Source organism: Perognathus longimembris, chromosome 20, assembly GCF_023159225.1.
Source record: "Perognathus longimembris pacificus isolate PPM17 chromosome 20, ASM2315922v1, whole genome shotgun sequence".
NCBI classification, from domain to species: Eukaryota; Metazoa; Chordata; class Mammalia; order Rodentia; family Heteromyidae; genus Perognathus; species Perognathus longimembris.
In genome coordinates, this window is record NC_063180.1 from 24,267,456 (window position 1) to 24,275,935 (window position 8,480).

An 8,480-nucleotide genomic window follows, 5' to 3' on the forward strand; every position below is an offset into this window, starting at 1 on the left:
AGATCTAGGGAATGGAAAGAAAAACGAGGGTGTAAGATATCACAAGAAATGTACTCACTGCCCTATTATGTAACTATACCCATTTTTCACAATACCTTATCAACAAAATTTAATAAATAAAAAAATAAATGGAATATTTCACAGAGCAAAAAAATAATAATAGACTGCAATCGACATAAAACAACAACAACAAGGAATTGATTGTAAACACTGCAAAACTGAAGAAAGAGCTATATTAGAGCTGAAATATCAGAATCACTGCAGATATCTCCACACAATGCAATGCATTTCTGTGACATAGAAACAGAGAGCAATTCCAAACTCATTCTATGAAGAGAATATCACACTCATCCCAAAACCAGTGAAGGGTCCAACAAAAAGATCTACAGACCAATTTCTCTGAGGAACACATATACAAAGCTCTTCAATAAAATACTTTTCAACAGAATCCAGAAGCAAAGAAAAAATTGTACATTATGACCAAGTACAGTTCATCTCACAGATGCCAGGATGCTTTACTATTTGCAAGTCAATAAATGTTACTCATCACGTCAACAGAGCCAAGAAGATTCCCATGGTCATATTAGATGCATAAAAAAGCCTTTGACAAAATACAACATCCACTCATGTTAACAGCATTGGAGAAACTGGGAATAAAAGGAACATCCCTTAAAACAATAAAGGCTGTGCTGGGCATGTGGCTTAACAGTAGAATGCTTCCCTAGCAGGCATGAAGTCCGGGGTTCCATTCCTCAGAAAAAGCCAGAAGTGGCCCTGTGGTAAAGTATGAGGCTTGAGAAGAACAATTTCAGGGATTGTGCCCAGACCCCATGTTTAACGTCCGGGACTGGCAAAAAAAAAAAAAAAAAGCAGCTGTATATGACATCCAATATTATACTAAATGGGTAAAAACTGAACCCATTTCCCCTAAATGAGGAACAAGGCGAGGATGCCCACTCTCTCCACTCCTCTTCACTATAGGTCTGGAGTTAGCCAGAGCAATAAGGCAAGGCAAAGAGATAAAAGGGATTCACATAGGGAAATAAGAAATTAAGCTGTCTGTATTTGAAGATGATATGATCTTATCCCTAAAGGACCCAGAAAACCCCACCCCAAACTCCTAGAACTGATCAACCACTTTGGCAAAATAGCAGGATATAAAATTAACCCACAAAAGTCAGTAGCTTTTCTGTGTGCAAGTAATGTACAAGCAGAAAGGGAAATCATGAAAACAACCTATTTTCAATAGCCTAAAAATAGTAACAATTAACCAAAGATGTAAAAAAGATAAAAATCAGAAGAAAGAAATCAAAGAGGTCATCAGGAATTGCAAAGACCTTCCATGTTCACAGAATCACTATTGTGAAAATGGTCATAATGGACAAGTAACACACAAATTCAATGCAATCCCCATCAGAATCCCAATAATGTTGTATACTGTGATAGAGAAAACAATCCAAATAGTCACAAAAGACCTAGAATAGCCAAAGCAATTCTAGGCAAAAAGAAAGCAATGTGGGTGACATATATGGTGTATTCTCTCCTCTCCTCCCTTGAGAATCACCAGCAAGAAAGTTTGAGCTGTTCCTGGATAATTGTCTTGTGGGTTAAAGACAAGTCTTCTGAGAACTTGGCTTGTGAAGCAGTGTGTACACAGATTGCCACCCCAGTTGAAGGGATAATCATAGACCCTGGGGAGGCAATGGCATACCCCAACACCCTCCCAGACCCCTATCCAAGGAGCTGTCTGTCCCTCCGAAGTGCACACGTTGGTCTGACTGCCATCCCATTCTGAGAGAAAAGGCAAGCACATATGTTCACTGACCTCTGCGAAGCACAGCCTGCAGCTGAGAACCCAGGTTTAGCCCTCTGAGTAAGTGATCACCTCTAGAAAAGTGATTCTGGATTGAGCCAGGTTTCAGGATAAAGCCACAGAGGGAGGAGAGGAATGAGCTGGGGCAGTGAAAAGATCTGGGGTTCTAGACCTCCCCTGTCCCCTCACAGCCACTGTCATGTTTTATGACAAGTGATGAGGAATCCTCATTTTCCAGGTGCTAAGGGATGGTCTTTCCACACCTGAGTGTGTATCAGGACATATTTGCCCACCATTCCCTGCCCTCTGTCTCTGACCTCCTCCTGCTCCTTAAACTGCATCCTCCCAGATGACACTATCTCCTGGTGTTTCTTTTGTTACATTGTGTGTCCAGTGTTCAGGGAAAGAGGGCAGCCTAGGCTCCCCTCCTGCAGCCACTGTGTAGGTGCAATACCCCATGTATATGCCATGGATGTTTAGAGTTTATTTTCAGTTGGTTATTGGGCTTGAATCCATGGCCTGGGCAGTGGTCCTGATTTTCAAAGCCCATGGATACTGTTCCTTGGTGCGTCACGACCTAGCCACAGATGTACTGTACATGGCCTTGCTCTCAGTGCCTGATGTTCTGGGTCTGGGGCTCATGCTCTGGCCAGCATCTCCATGTTCTTCATTCCCTACACACACAAGCAGAGAATGCGGCACAGCCAGAGGACCAGCGTCTCCTGCAGAGCCTCTTCTGAGTCCAGAACTACCAAAAGCATCCTCCTCCTGGTGAGCACCTTTGTGTCCTTTTTGGTTTGTTTGTTTTTGTTTTTGCCAGTCCTGGGTCTTGGACTCTGGGCCTGAGCTCTGTCCCTGGCTTCTTTTTTCTCAAGACTAGCACTCTGCCACTTGATCCACTGCGCTACTTCTGGCTGTTTTCTATATATGTGGTGCTTGGGAATCGAACCCAGGGCTTTATGAATACAAGGCAAGCGCTCTTGTCACTAGGCCATATTCCCAGCCCCGCCTTTGTGTCCTTTTATACCTGGTCATCCATCTGTCAGATTTGCTTGTCTGTGACTTACAACCTCAGTCTTGTGCTGCAACATATGTCTGCATTTGCTGTGGGCTGTTTCCCAGCTGTCAGCCCTTTCTGCTCATGAGTGGACACTCCACTCCCTACAGCCTCTGCTTTGCCTGCAGGAAGAGGAGGAAAATCGTCATCCTCTGAGGAACAAGCATTTCTATCTGTGGTTCACTTGGCCATTCAGCTATCTCCACACCTGGATAAAAGTCATCTGATGAGAGATAATGGTATGCACACACATACATATCTGTCTGTGCCTTTGTGTGCTCTATTATATGTATGTGCATGTGTGTTCACTTACAGGTTGGTTCACTTATGATTGAGTACTGGAATGTTTTAGCCCACTCATGCTTGCTTATTTGATATTAGGGGAACATGGTAACAATTGATAAAATAAAGTTGGTATTAAGTCAGCCTGACCGCAAAATTCTGCTTCTGTAAATGGCTTCCCTAACCCGTTTGTGACTTGCTCTGACCCCTGGCATCAGTGCTATGTGACCTCCTGCTGTAGAGTGCATAGCTTCCACCTTTAAAAACCCAGCCCTGGCTGGGAATATGGCCTAGTGGCAAGAGTGTTTGCCTAGTATACATTGAAGCCCTGGGTTCGATTCCCCAGCACCACATATACAGAAAATGGCCAGAGGTGGCGCTGTGGCTCAAGTGGCAGAGTGCTAGCCTTGAGCAAAAAGAAGCCAGGGACAGTGCTCAGGCCCTGAGTCCAAGACCCAGGACTGGCAAAAACAAAATAAAACCACCCAGCCCTGCGGTGGCTCTCTGCTGTTCTTTACCATTCCAGTGGTGGAGAGCAGACGCTGTGCACAGCTGAGTAAAGACTCCTGGCTAGCCTGATTGACTGAGTGCTGGTGATTTGATTGTCATGACTTCAAATCCTGGGTGACCAGGACCAAGTAAAAACAACAACATACATTTCCAGCTTAGCAAAACTTTACAATCATATTTTTGGCCTTCTGTCCATTTTGTCCATTGGATGTGTGTTCTAGAGGTGCTGTTTGGTTCATTTTCACTCACTTGTAGCTTTTCCTGATGTTTCCTTTCTCCTCCCTCTCCAGGGCTCTATTCCTTGTTCCAGACATGCTGAAGGTCAGCTTCAGCAGTCGACAGGGTACCAAGAAGGAGTGTGGAGTCGGCACAGGAATGAGAGACGCGGAGTCCAAAGTGATGAGTTAGTCTCTGGCCCAAATAGCTCAGAGGTCTTTATTTATACTATTTTTAAGCAGGAAAGTGGTTACATAAAAGCATCTATTTATTCAAAGCAAGCATCTTTTACACATGACTCCAAGGTTTTTTTTCTTTTTCAGTAAACTTTAACCAATTGTTTTCATATTGCTCAGCTGTCTATAGTTATTTTAACATATCCTGCCAACCAGACATTGGGTTTCTAACAACAGTAAAGCTTTGGTCAGAGGTGTGAGACATCTCTTTATCTTCAAGCTTGCAGTTTCTGCATTATTTTTTATTTATCTTACCAAATGCTAAGTAAGTTAACCAAATATTTAACATGGTTGCTAATTATAAGGTCTCAAAGGGCTCTCTCTTTTCTGTAATTGTGCTTCCGAATCCATTATCCTTTTACTTCACTGTTGGGTTCAAAATAGGCATAGGTAAACCTTCGTTGTGGATATTTTCCTGCACACAATTCCTTCTCTGAGCATTATTGTAATTTTTCCTTTTTATGTTGAGTCATTGTGCACCATGGCTTTCCAAACTGCCTTATTCTCTCCCAGATAGAAAGATTTGTCCATCTCACTGTTTTGCCTATAATCCTAACTTCCCTTTCTCCCTCATAGTCATAATATCCTGTCTAAAGCCTTTATGGGCTGAGTGTGGTCAAAAACCTTTCCCCATTAACCTCTGCTCCTGTGGGGGCCTTCCAAATCCTACTTCCTAACATATATGTCTCATAGAAAGACCCCCCTAGGGTGGGAATTGACGATTTCTCTTTTGTGGACGGGGCTGTAGGGCCCCAATACCAAGTCCAAATTTTGGGATTTAAAATGGGTTTTCTAGCTCTTAAAGCTAGGGGCATGGGAAGCTTCTCGGACTCTGTGTCTTTCTCTTCATTACTAATAGATTTCTTTCTAAGTTGCTCATGTAGCTTTCTTGCAGGTTTGTTCCCCCTTGCAGCAATCCTGGGCTTTAATAGCTGCCATTTCCCCCACTGGTGAGGAAGTAAGTTACTTTTGTGTGGGTCACATAGTCATGCACTTTCTTCTCTGCAATGCCCTTATATCCCGGAAAATATTTTAGAAACACAAATATACTAATTATAAAGCATGTCTTTAGCAATGCAAGAAGTAGAAGAAACAGGTACCCTCTTGGCCCTGGGCCTTGCCTACGAGGCTTTTCCTCCCCCGGATCCATGTCAAATGGATGGAAGGTGACACGAGACTCCTCCACAGACAGGTGATCGGGTATGGTTTAGAGACATAAAGACCTGTGCATTGCATAAAGAAGAAGACATGTGTGCTGAGAGCAAGAGAGAACAGGACCACCATGTACGTACTGGAGATGATTTCAGATGTAGAATTTGCGGCACGTAGGACACATGTGCAATTTGCACACTGTTCTCAACATACAGCTGTCACTGAATCAAAGGCACAGGGTGAACAGGAGATGTGGGACACAGTGTCCTTCCTGTGTCACTGAATGGCTGGCATTACCACTCAGCTACAATGGAGCACAGAAGCCTCGTGCCAGTGGAAATGCCTCCTTACTCAGTAGATTGAGAACTGGAGGATCACAATTCAAGTCCAGCCCAGGAGGAAAAGTCTGTAAGACTGCATTTGCAATTAACTAGCAAAATGCTAGAATGGATGTGTGGCATAAAGCTCCATCCACAAGCAAATAAATCAATTGATAGTGTAAGACCTTGGGTTCCTGGTGCACATATATACACATATGGACACATTCACAACCCCTTCTAAAGGGGAAGGTACAAGACGAGAAGTTATGAAAATGTACTTTTCTTTTGATGGTTTCTTGGCTTCTGTTCCTGAGCTCTTTTACTAAAGGCTAGCACTCTGCCACTTCTGGTTTTCAAGTGATTAATTGGAGTTAAGAGACTCACAAGCTGTCTTGTCTGGGCTAGCTTTGAACTACTATCCTCAGATGGCAGGCTCCTGAGTAGCTAGGACAACAGGCATGAGCCACTGGCACCTGGCAATACTTGTAATCTTATTGTGCAATTATTACATGTTAACTTCTCAAACTGTAAAGTTTATTCATAAGCCCCATGGCAACTCATCCCAGTAATCCTGAGATCTGAGTATCACAGTTCTAAGCCAGCCTGGGGAAATAAATCTGAGAGACTCTTCTCTCCAATTAACAAGCAAAAGAGCCAAGGTGGAACTGTGTGGCTCAGTGGTAGAGCACCAGCCTCGAGCACAAAAGCCCAGGGATTGAATCAGACACTGAGTTTATGGAAAATGAAGGTTTATTCATAAGTCATATGGATAGCATAATTGTTTATACATCAGTGGAAACGTACAGAGACCACAGTTAAGAAAGTATATAAAATGATTTGCAGGTGGCTCAGGTCTGTAATCCTAACTACTCAGGAGGTTGAGATCTGAGGATCGCGGTTCCAAGCCAGCACTAGCAGGAAAGTCTGTAAGAGTCACATCTACAATAAATGCCTCAGAAATAGCTGCAAGGGGAGCTGCTCAGCACCTAGACCCTGCCCCTCAGCACCCTGGCCTCGCCTCTAGCACCCTCTCCTGGCACTTCAGTTTCTAGGCCACACTCCTCAGCACTTGACTCTGGCCCCAGCCCCAATGCCCCACCTCGGCACCCTGGCCACGCCCTGGCAGCCACCTTGGAGGCCTGGAGTCTCCCAGGGCTTGCACTCCCTTTGTAACCGGTCACTGCAGGCAAGGCCACGCCCACTCATTCTCCTTTGGCCAATGCCTGGTCCCGCCCCAAACCTATTTATTTTCTGGCCCCACCCCTTCCCCGCCCCCTCGCGGGATCCCGCCTAGCAACCCCCCGTCTCTCCGCTTGTCTATCGCCACGCCCCCACGTGGCCACGCCCACCACCTCGCAGTTCTGCTCCACACGAGTTGGCCTTTCTCCCTTTCTGTGCGCGCGAAAGCTGAGGGCTTGGAACGGAGGTCGCCGTGCGGACTACGAGTCTCTCTCAGTGTCAGAGTAAGTGGCGTTTCGGGCGTCGCCAGTGTCTACAGCGGGGTCGGGGGTCCCGGCGAATCCCCCGTGGGCCCCTGCTGCCCTATAGCCTGGGTCGCACCGGCCCGTCCTAACTGACTTTCCACCGGGCGTGGGGCGCGTCCCATGGTGCCCCGACCCCGGAGGTTCCTACGTGGATAGGAATGGGTGAGGGTCGGGTTTGGGGCGCGACTCTGCTTGTCTCCTCCACCTCAGCCTTTGGGCCCTGGTTCAGAGCTCCAGCCCCACTCCTTGCACCCTTCCTCCGGCAACATTCCTGCCGCAACCCCGGCCCTCCCCCCTGCTCTCCCGCTCAGCTCCAGTATCAGGCTCTCGACCCTTGGCCCCCACCACAGGCCTCAGCCCCCGGCCCCAGTCTGCAGCTTGTTTCCATGCCTGGTCCTGCTCTTGGGCCCGCTCCCGCTGGACATTGGGCGACTCCACATCACATGGTCCGTAGACCAGGCCCACTGACCCCACCCACACCCCCCACCTCTGCCCTGGGATGCCCAGCTGCTCCACATCCTATCCCTGGTCAGCCCAGGGCAGGGGTGGGGCAGAGGGGTAAGCTGGCACCTGCCTAGTTACACTGGACCTGTACATGGGGCCTCTGCGAAAGAGGGCAAAGGACAGGAAACCCAAATACAGAAAGAGAAGAGAGAGCCCCAACAGAAGGTGGGAAGTAGAGAGTGGCATGAAGGCTTTGCAAAATAATCGGTGGCATGGGCAGAAGAAGCCACAAAAGAAACAGTTGTAATGTGGAAACAAAGTCATAGCCATCCCTTCCCTGGCCAGGTGCTGGGTGGGGGCTGTTGTTTTCAAAGACATGCTGGAGCCTAGTCAGGAGATGGGGGCTGTCCACTCAGTCCACCTAGAGGTGAGACAAGCCATCTTTGGAATTACAGATGCCTGGCTCCGGGGGTAGACTCTGGAGGGCTCTGCTTTGGAGAATATGTAGATTCCTTGTGTTGTTTTGTTAGGGGTTAGTGTTGAGGAGAATGAGACTGACTTGATTTTGAGTTCACTGAGAACTTACTTGCCCTTGGGAATTGAAAAACAACAACAACGAAACAAAACTAGCTTGTTGTTCAAATGTTATCTCCAGTAACCACATCTGTGTTGGGAAACAGCTAGTTTTCCTTAATTGTTATGGGATTTGAGGGAGAAGATTCCCCTTCATCCAAGAGTCCACTACTCAGAGACAGTCACAAGCAAAAAGACAAAAAAAAAAAAAAAAAGAAAAAGGATTTATTGGGGAAGCAAAAAGCCAGCTGACCTGCCAGGGCCACAGCCCAGCCTTGGTGGCTGGGACTTCGTGCAGTGAGTGGCTCCCAAGGCAAATGCCACATAGTCAAGCTTGCCACACACAGGTGGCCAATGAAGTTACAACACTTACAGAGCATGCCAGCTCAACAC